This window comes from Sabethes cyaneus, chromosome 2 (assembly GCF_943734655.1).
Source record: "Sabethes cyaneus chromosome 2, idSabCyanKW18_F2, whole genome shotgun sequence".
NCBI classification, from domain to species: Eukaryota; Metazoa; Arthropoda; class Insecta; order Diptera; family Culicidae; genus Sabethes; species Sabethes cyaneus.
Genome location: NC_071354.1, coordinates 135,893,417 through 135,908,821, shown reverse-complemented (window position 1 = coordinate 135,908,821; position 15,405 = coordinate 135,893,417).

Genomic DNA, 15,405 nt, shown 5'->3' with positions numbered 1-15,405 from the left:
AATCGGAATTTATTTGCCATAAGCCATTATTGCACAAATTACGCAAAAATCGAGCTATTAAATCGCATGATGCCCGCGTACAATACATACTGTGAAACTATTGACTTTACAATATCTCGGTACAGATTTAACTACACTTCAACTTAATCATTATAGCGGTTATACCCGGAAGGCCTAATTGGAACACGATAATAATCAACCATCGTAAGAGTGGAAAATATAAGCACATCCCAAAAAAAACTTTTATGAAATTCTAGTTTAAGCCTAGCAGGCTCTATTTATATCTCTATATTGTTAAAACTTCTGGTAAACCCACGCATTGATCATGATGATTGATAGACCACTAGTGAATTTGTTCGGCTACCGCTCTCAAGAGGAGCCTGTTTTGAATGGAATTTAATCGTATTTCAGCTTCTCAATCGGCGAGGAAGTAATGAGCAGGAGCATTAAAAACCATTCTGTAATCCTTTTCAACTTTCGATAATGCATAAATTCCATTATAAAGCTCTTAAAACTAATTAATCTCTGATGTACAGCCGGTTCGGACACCTGATGTTATGCCTGGGATAGCGACTGTATAGCAAGCACAAATTATGAAGAGCTTCCTGTTTTTCGGTGCCGAAGAACTGAAAGGCTGAACTGCACTGTAACCGGTTATGCAGGATGCTTTGCTGGACGGTGTAGGTAATCTGATTAAAATAATTACTCCAGTTTGCTGATGTAGAGCGCGGTTCTGAAATTTGTATTTCAGCTGATTAGGAGCCAGATCCACGCTTGAATCATTAAAATATTACACCAACTTTTTTCAGGAGGTGAAAACCCGAAAATGAAATAAAGTGTTTCGGATATCGTATTAATAATATCCGGCTAGTTTCCTGTAGAAGTGATTTCATACATTGAGATTATGATCCACTTTTCACAGAAGCTTTTTGCTATCTGAATGTTGCAACCCATTCCAAGCTATGTCTTTTCGTTTTACGCTAGCAGATAGCTTCACAAGTTGTAACCCTCTCATCGTTGGCAGCTTAGACTGAAGTGAACTGAGTAGACAAACATAATTTTCGGCAGAGATTATTTTCTGTTGACCCTTCCTAAGATATCCTGTTCTTTTACGCAAGACCACGTACTATAAACAATCTGCTTGAGCCCAGTTAATGCTCGGTACAGTTTGACACAATGGTGAAATCGTTTTGATTTGCGAAGATGATTTATGAATTCATCTAACGGGAAACTAGCAATCATTAACTTTTCGTCGGAGAGCTCAATTTTAAAAGCAGTTTTTGGGCACTATTGCGGGGTTTTGTTTATAAAAATGTAAATACTGCATTCTTTTTGCTAATCTGAACACAGCGAATATATTTTCATGAAAAGAATTTTTGCTTCAAACAAAAAAACTGCTTTTGAAATTGTCAGAATCGATGAAGACTAATTTCACCTTAAACATCTATATTTTCTGGCCTAATTTATTTTGCAAAAGAGGTTGCTTTAGCAAGTAGTGCAAAAAGAGAAACATCGAAAAAGATTATTTATTTCCTCATCAACAATTTTATACTTGCCTGCGACCATGTTCGTTTGCAAAATCGGAATATTGAGTTTCCTTTAGCATTAAAGTCAATTAAATTAATTGATACAAGTTAATGAACGAGTATGTTGTGATAATATGGGGAATTGTATTGCTGTAATATTAATTACATGTTCCAGTACCAGTGACACGTCAAGTCCCTTTCAGTTCGCATTTGGCTGCTTCTTTCTAGTCTAATGCAATGCCTCTAGTTGGCATGCCAAGAAACTAATGACAACTAATCTGGAATAATTGTTTATTTAGTGGTAAAATTTCATCAGATTTGATACATGGGTGGAAAAGTTATCGACTTTTTTTCTAAACGTGGTCATGACATAAACTCTTTTTTGGAAAGGGAGGAAAACTTGATGCTAAGAAAGAGTAATTGGGTGAACTGGAAAATTTTGATATATTGACCAAAAATACATTGAGTTATACAATGGCAGGTGGGACTCGCACCTACGCTCTTTCGGTTGCCGACCGAATATTTTACTAATGAAACTACTGCCGCAACCTTATATTACGTAGCCTAATATCCAATTTTGTTTTATTCTCCCAATGCTATCATTCCACACACGCGCCTCACATTCGCCTCGGCGACGATATTATTTTTTGCTCTTTGTTTCTGCCGTCGAGAAGATAGACTGTTATCTACTCCGTCAGTGCGGTAGAAACAGGCAGTCTTGTTACCGACGTCGCACCGGCAAGTCTGTTGAATATTATCAATCAATCATTCTTCGCATTAGATATTTCTTCCCGGTCTAAAAAATAGTTAACGACGATGGAAGTCGAGAGACGTGAAAATTTTTTGCACACTTGCATTGAAACCCCAACGCAAACAGTAGTACAAACTCAACGTAGTAGTGGAACGTATGACTGCAAACTACGAACGATGATCATCAGGGCAGTCCAAAATAATCCTAGGATCTCCGGACGTAATTTGACGAAAAGGTTCACTGCGACAAACAGCACAGTTCAGCGAATCTGTATGTGAGAAGAATTTCTATCGTACCCTCCCAACTGGACGCTAAAACAGAGCCTGGTTATCCAAAACCGAGCAAGGAAACATGTTCTGTGGTGCTGCCCTACGAATTCTCTAATTTTTGAAGAAAGATGACGTAGCAAGATCTAGGAGAGCACTTTGTAGGCTGCAGTCATCATTGCAATCAAGCAGATCGCTTTGTAGAAGGGACAAACCAATCTTTACATCCATTTCTCTTATAGTTTTTTCGTCTGCTAAATCCCATAAATTATTTAATTTTATCAGGTTTTTAAAGTTTAACCGGGAAGTAATCGTTTCCGCTGGCTCTAGCGGTATGCAGTCACTCGAATTCTTGCCAGATCGCTACAAAATTGGAAGCTGAGACGCAGCTAGCGTTTGTGGGTACTCCCAGGTTGATCTCCATTCCGTTTTCTTCCGTTACATATGGAAGAACTACTTCCGTTGTTGATCGTCTATGGAATCGGAGAGTACTCCTTACGAGATTGGTTTACCTTTTCATAAAATCTGCGCAGAAGTTGTTCTAGTTCATCACTATCTCTTCCCTTCTGCTTAAATCTGGAGCTCCTGCTTTATTGAAATCAAACAAAACAAAGACCGAATTTACCATAGGTTCAACTATAGTTTAATCGGGATCTACCATAAAATCTAAATTAATTTTGTACGAATTCGTTAAGTTTCGGTAAACGAAACGAATTTTCGCATAGCCTTATTCCTGCTTGTGGTTTTTCCTCACGATCCTGAAGATCGTGAGTTGACCACGCTTGTCGATACTTGGCCATTTTCTCCTTCATGAAAATAAGGTGAAAATAGGGTTTCTGATAGTCAGACCTCTGGCAACTGCAAAGTTGCTGGACTGCATGTTTAGTTGACAATCTTTATGTCCCGTGGCGAACAGTTGTCGTACGTTACCTAAAACTGCCCAGTGAACGCTCCTTTCTCATCATCGTCTGGAGCTCTAGCTGTTCGAGAAGTACCTTCATGTCCACGAAACCCACGAAATTTAGCAATCTAGAGTTTAGGTTCCTAGCTTCCAGTTCATGTTTTTACCTTTGTTATACAATATAACAAAGGTTTAGGAATTGGTCGAAAAACACGAAGTCGATCTGAGGCCCGGAGGGCCGTGTCACATATACCAATCGATCAGGTTCGACGAATGAGCAATGTCTGTGTGTGTGTGTGTGTGTGTATGTGTGTATGTGTGTGCGCTTCAATTTTCAATCGCCTATTTCTCGAAGATGGCTGAACCGATTCGTCTGCTATAACTTTTATTTGAAAGGTATTTTTACCTAGTATATCACTATTAGATGGTTTCGTGGTCTGACTTTTAGTTTAAAAGTTATAAGCAAAAATGTGAAAATTACGTGACACGACTTTCTCCGGAACCACATAACCGATTTCATCGATCTTAGTACCAAATAAAAGCTCTTACTATTGCTAAACTTCACGCCAATTTTTATTGAAAACAAACAAGTGGTTTAAAAGTTATGCTTAAAAAACCAGTTTTGACAAGGTTCAAATGATCGCCTGTTTCTCAGAGATGGCCAAACCGATTTACGTGCTATTAGTTTCATTTGGCAGGTAATATAGCCGGATAGATCACTATTGAATGGTTTTTTGATTGGACGTTTAATTTGAAAGTTATGTGTAATTCAATACACCACACCAAAATTAACAATAATTTATAATGATTTTAACCAAAAAAAATAACCTGATTTCAATTATTTTAATATCAAACGAGAGGTTTTCACACTACGAATATATATGCAAAATTTCATAAGAATTGGTTTTGCCGGTCAAAAGATATTAACCCTTGAATATACGCGCCAACTTTTGTAACACGGTTACTCGCGCACACAATAGCCCCAAACCAAAGAAAACGTGTGCACTAGAGTTTTGACTAGGAAAACTTGGTTTTAAGTTTATCGAACCTTTGAAAGAGTTTCTTGAAATTGAATGCTCTATCATCTGGTAGAATTTAAATTTGGATTAATCCCCCTAAAAGTGAAAAAAAAAATATTTTTCTTTAGTTTCAATATAACACATTGATGTGTTCTGCAAAGTTTTAGAGCCTATTATTACAAGAAATTTTGCTGAAGACTGTAACCTTCTATCTCTTCAGCGAAGACAGAGAAGTCTTATTTATTGTTTCTGAATTTGTAAAATCAGTTTTTCTATTTTAGCTCTTTTTGTAATTGTTGTATGACTTTTTCATGTATTACAAAGTTATATAAATAGTAAAAATACACAACTTTGCTCAAAATAGTATACCTCTATGTTTGCTTGTTTAGGAACTGTTCTGTAGAACTTTGATTATAAAAATACCCTGATTTTAATCCCGAATTACTCGACTACCAACTGACGGATACATTTTAAACATTTTACATTTGCTGATAGTTTTGCTACATACAGACACCATTTTTTCATATGAAGTAACGTGAAAAAATTCCAGTTGGGGCCAATAGCGGCACACCTCACATGCTGCTTACTTCGTTTCTGTGCTGTCGGTTTATGCTGATCTATTTTTCTAACAATTTAAAGTATTATTGCTCATAACAAGTTTATTGAAGAATATACGTTAGTTAAACAACGATTGGTAAATATGGCATTCAAAACCGTACACATGTTGTTCAGAATACAACAGCGTGAGTAACCGAAGGTTAATAAAAATTGATGAAGTTTTTTCAAGAAAACTTTATTGATGTGAATCGAATAGAATGGCATTACAGGAAGTTATGCATAGTTCAAATACTTATAAACTAGACCTTTACTACGCAATGTATATGTTAAAGAATAATATTTCTTCTTACAACTTACTTTTACTTGCACTTACCCACATTAGTAACAACTTACTCAGCAATTTCATGAGAAAAAGAACTATCAAAATTTGTAAGTGCTTCTATGTTGTTCAAATTTTGTGAGCTTATTCAATTTCCAAAATTTTATGTAAACCACCGCACAATGCAACGTTAACTAATTATGATGAATTATGTTCCGAAGACGTGTCGATTTCTATCTCAAATAGCAAGTAAGACCGTATAACAAAGGTTCCTTTCACCACTAGGTGGATTAAATCAGGTTTTATTTTATTACCTGGGTCCACACCGAGTTCCAAGTTGAATTGTTGGATGTTTACAGTCGTTGTACTTATACGGAAAGAAATCCAATACCGATACCATGAATGAAATCATGAAATCTTACTTACTTACTAATTCACCCGAGAGCCGGGGTGGCTCTTGCCGTATCAAGAATTCTTCTCCATTGTACTCGGTCCTGGGCTACTCGTCACCAATTCGCTGCGCGTCTCGACACACGCAAGCCGGCTTTAACCTAGTCGAGCCATCTAGCACGTTGAGCCGGTGGGGTTCTTGAAGAGGCCCACCGTAGTCTCCCAACTTTCGTCAGGTGTACGATGGGAATCTCTACAAGCAGTGCTTGTAGCTCGTGATTCATACGCCTCCGCCACTCTCTGCTTTCCGTCAGTACTCCGCCAAAAATAGTCCGCAACACCTTTCGTTCAAAAACGGCAAGTGCACGTATGTCTTCCGTAAGTAAAGTTACTGTCTCAAGTCCGTAGAGGACTACCGGTCTGATTAGCGTTTTGTACATCGTCAGCTTTGTGCGGCGGCGTCTTGCGAAGGGAAAAGTAGGCTCGATTTCCAGCTTGAATGCGTCGTTGGATCTCTTTACTCGTATTATTGTTGGCGGTGACCAGATATTCCAAATATACGAACTCATCAACCACTTCCAGATCATCGCCGTCAATAGTCACTGTCCGTGGGAGGCAGACGCCCACTTTCTCGGGAGCCTCTTCCTACCATATATTTGGTTTTCAACGCATTAATATGTAACCCTATCCTCCTAACCTCCGTTTTAAGTCTAGCGTAGATTACCTCCGCCGTCCCACGGTTTCTAGTAATGAAGTCGAGGTCGTCTGCAAAGGCTAGGAGTTGGCTACTCTTACTGAAGTTCGTTCCTCTCGTTTCGATGCCCGCTCGCCGGATCACACCTTCAATAGCGATATTGAATAACATCTGGAACACTCGTTCCAGAGTAGCTTTGATCAGCCGCGTCAGTTTGTCCAGAAAACCGAACTCGTGCATTCTCTGCCATAGCTGTTCGCGTTCAACGGTATCGTATGCTGCTCTGAAATCCACGAAAATATGATGCGTGGGCACGTTGTACTCTCGACATTTCTGAAGGATTTGTCGGAGAGTAAAAATTTGATCCGTAGTAGCACAGGCCCCCATAAAGCCCGCCTGATACTGCCCTACGAATTCTCTTGCTATTGGGGATAGACGACGCAACAAAATCTGGGAGAGCACCTTGTAGGCGGCGTTGACCAGCGTAATGCCGCGGTAGTTACAGCAGTCTAGTCGGTCGCCCTTTTTGTAGATGGGACAGACTACGCCTTCCATCCACTCCTCCGGTAGTTTCTCTTCTTCCCAAATGTTTGAAATCAGCCAGTGGAGTGCCGTTACTAGCGATTCTTGGTCATTTTTGAAGAGTTCTGCCGAGAGTCGGTCCTTTCGGGCGGCTCTATTATTCTTCAGCAGACCGGATCTCTTCGAGATCGGGAGCTGGTACGCTGTTGTCGTTTGTAGGCATTCCGAGGTTAACTTCTATTGCATCTCCTGCTGCTATATCGTCGTTGAGGTGTTCATCGAAAAACTGCTTCCACTTGTCGACCACCTCGCGCTCGTTTGTGATAAGATCCCCTCCCTCGTCCCTACACATGTCAGGATTTGGTGTGTGGGCCTTGCGAGTTTGGTTCACCTTCTCATAAAACTTGCGGGTATCATTAGCCCGGAAGAGTTGTTCAAACTCCTCACGATCTTTGTCCTCCTTCTGGCGCTTTTTCCTCCTCAGGATCGTGGTCAACTCATTCCACGCTCGTCGACACTTGGCCAAATTCTCTCTCGTGGATATGCTCCGATAGTTTTCCCAAGCTCTTTTTTTCTCTCTATCGCTTCTTCGCATTCCCCGTCAAACCAATCATTTCGTGCACTCGAGGTTTCCACACCTAGCACCGCGGTTGCGGCCTCGTGGACGGCCGAGGGTATCCTACTCCATCCTTTTTCGAGGTTCGAAGCATCTAGCTCCACAGAGGGAGGCAGAACTTCATCCAGTACGCGTGCGTAGTTTTCGGCAGTTCGCGGGTTGTCTTGTTGCCGAATGTTTAGCCGAGGAGGGCGACTTTGTCGCGAGGTATAAACCGTCGATAGTTTTGAGCGCACATGTACTGCTACAGGGTAGTAGTCTGAGTCAATATCCGCACTCCGTAGGGAGCATACGTTGGTGAGGTTCAACAAAAACCGGCCTTCGATGAGAACGTGGTCGATTTGGTTCGAGGTTCGTTGGTCAGGTGATCTCCAGGTGGCCTTGTGGATATCTTTGTGAGGAAAGAAGGTGATTTTGATCACCAAGCCTCGGGAAGCCGCAAAATTGATGCATCGCTGGCCGTTATCGTTCGTGTCGGTGTGCAGGGTATGGGGCCCGATCACCGGTCTTTACATTGCTTCCCTGCCGACCTGGGCGTTCATATCCCCGATGACGATCTTGATGTCCCGTGGTGAGCAGCTGTCGTACGTTACCTCCAGCTGCGCATAGAACCTTTCCTTCTCGTCGTCGGGTCTACCTTCGTGTGGGCAATGCACGTTTATGAATACTGCAAACCTAGTTATGGTAAAGCTACGTCAAAAACTATCTGTTGTGAACCACATACGATAGCGGCGCCCACCAGGGTATAATTTAACGCGACTGAAGCAACCGTATGTTGCCGAAAGTTACACGTTATCTCTCAAAACCGCGCTGCTGGAAGAGAGTGAGTTGGTTGAAGTCCCTCTTGAGGGCTGTTGGAATGCTTTAAAAAACAGCAACGTCTTAGGAAAAACGTCATGGGCAGTGTGGCACCGAATCGACGTAACGAATGGTTTGACGTAGAGTGCCAGCAGATATTGGATGCGGAGAATGTAGTGCAGGTACAAATGCTGCGTAGAGCTACCCGTTAGCATGTGGAGCGATACAAACAGAAGCGGAGACAGCAAAGCCAACTCTTCCAGGAGAAGAAGCGCCACCAGGAGGGGAAGGAGTACGAAAAACTTGAGCAGCTGCACCGCTTTCTCGACACATGGAAGTTCTATCAAAGACTCCACGAATGTCGCAAAGGATTTGTGCCGTGGGCCGAAATGTGCAGAGATGAAGATGGAGGTATTTTGATTGACGACCGTGTAGTGATCGAAAGATGGCAGCAGCACAACAATGAACACTTGAATGGCTTGCGGATGGAAAATAGTTGAGGAAGTGATTTCGTTGTTACATCAAGCAACGGAGTTGTGCCACCTCCATTGAGAAGCGAAATTAAAGAAGCCAGCGGCTGAAAAACAACCATGCAACAGGAAAGGATAGTAATGGAGCGTTACTTATTAAAATAGGCCCGGAAAAGTTGCCAACTGGTTGCATCAATTAATTGTCAAGATTTAGGATACGGAATGGAAGGAGTGAAAAGTCGGAATTATGTGCTCTATCTACAAGAAAGGCGATAAGCTAGAGTGTGAGCACTACCGAGCGATCACTATCCTGAATGCCGCCTACAAAGCGTTTTCCAAAGTCATCTTTATCGACTATCGCCAATAACCAATAGATTTGTGGGAAGTTATTTGGCCGGTTTCATGGATCCTTCTGTGGTGCTGCGAATTCCGAGTTCCCGCGCATCACCTGTTCATTGATTTCAATACCACATATGATAGTGTAAGCCGACAATAGCTATGGAAAATTGTGGACGAAAACGGCGTTCCGGGTAAGCTTACTAGACATATCATAGCTATGAAAGATGGGATCCAGTGTTGTGTCAGAATCTCGGGCGGATTGTCGGCCGCATCCGAGTCGTGCAGAGGACTTCGACAAGGAGATAGTCTTGCGGGTCTGCTATTCAACATTGTGCATTGTGGAACCGAGTGCGACAGGACATTTTAGGCAGGAAGTAATCGACGGGGATGAGTTTCTGGTAGCCAACGAGTTCGTATACCTTGGCTTACTGGCAATAGAGGACAATAATACTAGCCGTGATATTAAAAGACCTATTATTAGCGTAAGTCGGGCCTACTACAGACTCCACAAACACTTACGGTCGAACAATCTGAGCCTCCGTAAAATACAAAATTACCGGTTGTCCTCTACGGGTATGAAGTGTAGACATTGCTAAAAGAGTACCTACGATCACTTGAAGTTTTCGAACGACGGGTGCTAAAAACCATGTTTGACGGAGTGCAAGAGAACGGTGTTTGACGAAGAATGAACCACGAGCTCACGCATCTTTACGGCAAACCCAGCATTCAAAAAGTGGTAAAAGTTGGACGGATACGTTGGGCAGGGTACTTTCCTAGAATGCCAGACAATTATTCTGCAAAAATGGATCGAATCCGTTAGGAAAAACAAGAAGAGGGGCACATCGAGAAAGGTGACAGACAGTTAGAAAAATGTTAGCTAGACCTTGGGTGACATTGTCGTTGTTGGCTGAGTTGGATAACGCAATTTTTCGATGGAGTCGTGTTGCTTGATAGTGCAACTCCAAGTGGGAGGTAAACTCCTTCTAAAGCTTAATATCACCATGAGACCGATATGGAAAGTTGAAAAGCACTGCGAATAGAGAGTCAAAAGTTACGTTAAACTGCCTAGCGACGTTCAATTCTGAAGGCCTATGTCGCGAACCGGAACCTACCGCACGTGGTATGAGTCGGATGCGTGCTGGAACCTGCGTGTGACACCGTCTCGTATGTACTTTGGCACATAGACCTTCGGTCTGGATTTTTACGGCGGATTGTCAATCGGCAATGAGCAAACCAAGGTGCTTTCGGGTGCTAGCACGCAAGACAGTCCAGTGAAAAACGTAACTCTTGTTGTGCGGGATTTCGAGCGAAGTTCTCTGCTTGTCCCTCCATTCCTGGGTATTACACCAGATATGCGGTTGATGTGTGGCGTTTTGCCGTGCGAAAAAATCTCTGTACATGTCAATTACACGTAGGGTGTTTAAAACTTAACCCGTGTAGCGAGTTAAAATATGAAAGGTAAGCAGAAATGGACAAAATACAAAACGGAATTAGCATTCTACATTAAGTAGTTTAACATTATAACACTTAATGAAAACCAAATAATTATCTGTCGCGCAGTTTTGAGACCAAAATGGCCGAACACACTATTAATTAGGAGATTTAGATAAACCCGTTTAAAAATGTTAAATATCTGAATGGCAAAAAGTAAACAAAGCACGGAGTGCGTAAAGTCACTTTGATCTTCTGTTTATGACAGTCAGAAGGTGCGTTTAAGACGTCTGCCCAGTGAAAAACAGGCAGCAACTAATCATTTCCAACGAACATTGTCATTTCCGTTTCAACTTACCCCGCATTTCACCTTGCCCCGGTGTACCTTACTTGGTTTTTTTCATTTAAATCTCTATGAAAATCATTGTAAAATAAGGGAAATTTCTTGAAATTAATGAAATGAACAATGAGATCTGGCTTTAGTTTTCAGAAGGTCGCATAATCAACTCTTTTGCATGCATTATGCGACCTTTTGAAAACTAATGCCAGAAAGTTATTATAAGAACACTGTTTTCGGTTTCTTCAAATGTTTTCGGTTTGACTTCAAATGTATGCATTCATAATTGGTTATATACATGATAGTTTTGTTTAATGTTGTTTGCTGGAATATAGCCAACTATCATAACTTAGTTGAAAAACTAAAACAATTTGACGGTATAACAGGGGTTGCATTCAACGTTTGGTGAGTTTAATAAGGTTTGCTTCCCTACAGGAGAGTCTTTCTAAAAGTTCTGCCAGAGGAAAAAAGAAATCCCCCAACAGCGGAAATTGAAAGTCGACTAAGGCAAAGATTTGCTTTGATTCTACACTTTTGCCCCGAACAGTATCGAAGGCAAACATTTCAGCTAGCAAATCGTTTCTAGTTTTCCGGAGATCGCAGAAATTTTCGTTTTATCTTGAATAACTCCCGTCTTTGCTGAGAAACCTCACTGCAGGAGCCACGATTGCTTGAGACTCGATGACAAACAAATAAAATTTAGTTTCGACATACAGAACGTTTCCTATTCAGCACACTGGCACTCACCGTCTGCCACAGTACGAAGGATATAAGTTACCATTTTCTGAGCCAGTGAAATGTAAAATTTGCTGAAGTCAGAAAATTGGTAGAATACTGTACTTGCTTTAGATGGTCCACCTTCCGCCTCGGGGGTTCGTTCAATAGATTGTCAAATATTTTTCCTTCATTGACTTGTACGATTCCTGCACTTTTATCTTGGCTTTATGAGTGGAGCACACGAAAATACAATAGAATTCCGTAAATTGCACTCACCGACATACCGGAAGCAGCGACAAATTTTACTGGATTCCATGCACAAAATTGACTCACCCGCTGCTTCATACGCATCTATAGAGCGTTTCAAAGCAAAAAAAAGGATGCTCGCTCGTCGCAGTTGTGCATGTCCTTTCCTAGACGAACTGCTGGGAACGAATTAGAGATGGGGTCCTTCTTATTGTTGGCCATTGTCGATAGAAAAACATGTACTGGAATGAAAGCAAATAAATCGAGATCTATTAAAATAAGATTTCAAAACATGGGTGCCATGGTGCCAATGAAGTACATTCAAATAAAAATGTCGATCTCCCTCACTCCCGAAAAAACATAAAAGGAAGAAACTAAATGGTTTAGAAATTGAGAGTAAATATATGACTCAATTTTTTCATTAGTTTTAAATATATGTGCACTAGTTCTGCACTGTAAGAACAAAATCCACGCTACAAGACTCGTTCTACAAACATGCGAGAGTACATCGGATGCTGTAACCATCTAACTACAAGCCACCAAAGCTTCGATACCACTTTTGTCAGTTAAAAATATGACTTCAAATGTGACGAGTACATACTGCAGGAATACTAGAGTATTACCCGTCAAGCACAGAATCAAAGGACTACGTTCGTTTGAGTGACATAACATGAAATTCCATCAAAGAACTTGCAGGCGTAGGACGTTGCATCAGAAACAAAAAACACCCGACCCGGCACAAAACACGTCCGTACAGCATAAGCTGGTAGCTTGGGCACAGCAATCTGCGGCAAGGTTAGGCAATCAAAAGAAGCCACCCTGGACATGCCAAACCAATATTGATCTCGTTATTATAATTGCTGTTGCTTTTTCTGACTGCACGGCGCTTTTCGGGAAAAACCCTGCAACCATCCAATAAACCGAACCACTTCAACAGGTTCTGATAATTACTCATGTGCAACAAGCCCAACCGCTTCGAATGTTTCGATCGGAGAAAAATACACCCAGGGCGATCGGGTGTGCTTTGCAAAAACCACTTTAAAATTATAATTAATGGAAGCTAATTAAAATTTCGCAGTAATTTTAGCAAATAATTATAATGCACCGTCGAATGAAATTTAATAACAGCAATGATGATGATGATGATGGTGATGATGACGATGACGATAATGGTAAAACACGCAAACATTCACAGCAATGCAATGTTATTAAAATGGGAAAAGTGCAAACATAGAGTGCATTCCTGTATTGTGCGCATGAGATGAGGTCTACCTTTTCATGTAATAATAATGAATATTTTTTCCAATATTGATTCGCTACAATATAATTGAAGTTCTGGACGTGATGGATCATTTTCGCTTCGAGTGCGAACCGAGTTATTTGTTTTGATTTTCCGATAGTCCGTTTTATTGATATTGTTTCGCGGTTGCCGGTTTTATGATAGGCTGTGCTGGAATGAACGCGTTTGTGCTATTAAACAATGCCTCGCTCCAAACCAAACGGCCGCGTCGGGTGGCTTAGAGTGAGTTCTGTGGTTTTGTTTTCTGATCCTTGAAAATGTCTGTATGTACCTATTATTGAGCATCGTAGTGTCAGGTTCTTTACACACATTCTAACATGTATTTAACAAAGCTGATATTCCATAATTAACGATCTAACCATATCTGATGAAATTTAAACAGGAGTAAAATTGTTGTTTATAAAACATATTTTCTTAAAATTTATAAAAAAATGTACTAAATATCTCTTCATCAAGTTGATAAATGTTATTTGTGATTTGTTTATTTAAAATCTCATCGAGATGGGCGACAAGCAAAAGCGAGTGATTGGGTGGTGATCAATAGACGACCGTGTGCAAGTGGAGGATTAGAGTCCCCATTATCAACGTGCATAGCCCACACCTAGGAAGTAATTAAGACAATAAGAACGCTTTTTACGCCCAACTTGAGCGTGAACACGACAACTGCCCAAGATATAACGTCAAAATCGTCATCGGGGACCTCAACTCGCAGGTTGGCCAGAAGGAGGAATTTAGACCGGTTGTTGGCAAGTTCAGCGCACACCCGCTTACGAACCGTATACTCCCATATCGGTAAACCTGAAGATGACCACAACAGACTCGCAAATCGACCACGATTTGATTGATGGAAGGCAATTCTCGGCATATCATCGACGTTAGAAACTATCGTGGAAACGACTCTGACCACTACCTATTGATGGTTAAAGTGCTCCAAAAATATTCCGTTGTTACCGTCGCCCACCATGGTATAATCTGGAATGACTCAAGTTACTTGAAGTCGCTATTGAGTACGCGCAATGCCTTGAGGCAGCGCTACTGGGTGAGCAACAGCTAAACGAAGTCCCTTTCGAGAACTGCTAGGATAGCGTTAAAGCAGCTATCAACAGCGTAGCGGAAAGTGTCATTGGGTTCACTGAAAGGAGTCGATGTAGCGACTGGTTTGACGAGGAATGTCAGAGGATGTCAGACGTGATGAACGCAGGGCGGTCATCGATGCTGCACCAGAGGACCCGTCAAAACGTGAAACGATATAGAGAGAAACCCATTTTTTTTCGAATTAAGAAGCACCGTCTAGATGAAATGGAGTGTGAGGACATCGAAAAGCTGTATCATGAAGTAATTTGCGGTTTCGTCACTAACAAGAATGACATTAGCTGCGGATCGGTTATGCTGGAGTGCGATGGGAGCGAAGAGTGGAGGAAAGGATTCGGGAGTTTGATATTTGATGTTTTTGATATTATTCCTACTGCAAACGGCCTCAGCGAGGGCCCTAGCTAATGTCAAAAAATCTTCATATATGTGTCATTCTCTGGAAACACGTAACTTCTACAAGAAACTAAATATATTCTGCAAAGGCTTTGTGCCGCGAGGCGAAACATGTCGGCATGAAGACGGAGGTTTGATGTGAGGTGATCGAAAGGTGAAAGCAGCACTATAATGAGCACCTGGATGGCACGGAGACGGAATACCTAAATAATAGGGGTAAGATTCACATCAGCACGGCGAATGATGGTGATGTGCCAACTCTCACATAGCTGAAGTTATCGAGGCCTATCGAAACCATCAAGCGGCTCAAGAACAACAAGGCAATTGGCAAAGATTCCCTCGCAGCGGAGCTTATCCAGGTGGGCCCGGATAAATTGACTACCTGTCTGTACTGACCTATAGTGTGGATCTTGGAAATATAACAGGTACCGGAGGAGTGGAAGGAGGGTGTAATATTCCGAATATACAAGAAGAGCGGCAAGTTGGATCACCAGTCTCAACACACTCAACACAAGTGCTTTCCCAGATCACCTTTCGTCGTCTATCGCCTACGGACTAAATCTTTATGCTGCCACAAATCTTCTAAAAGTGTCGCGAATACCAAGTCCCTACGAACCATCTATTCATAGATTTCATGGCCGCCTATGATACTATCGACCGTTAATAGCTATGGAAAATTATGGACGGTTTTTCCAGGAAGCTGACAAGGCAGTTTGAGAC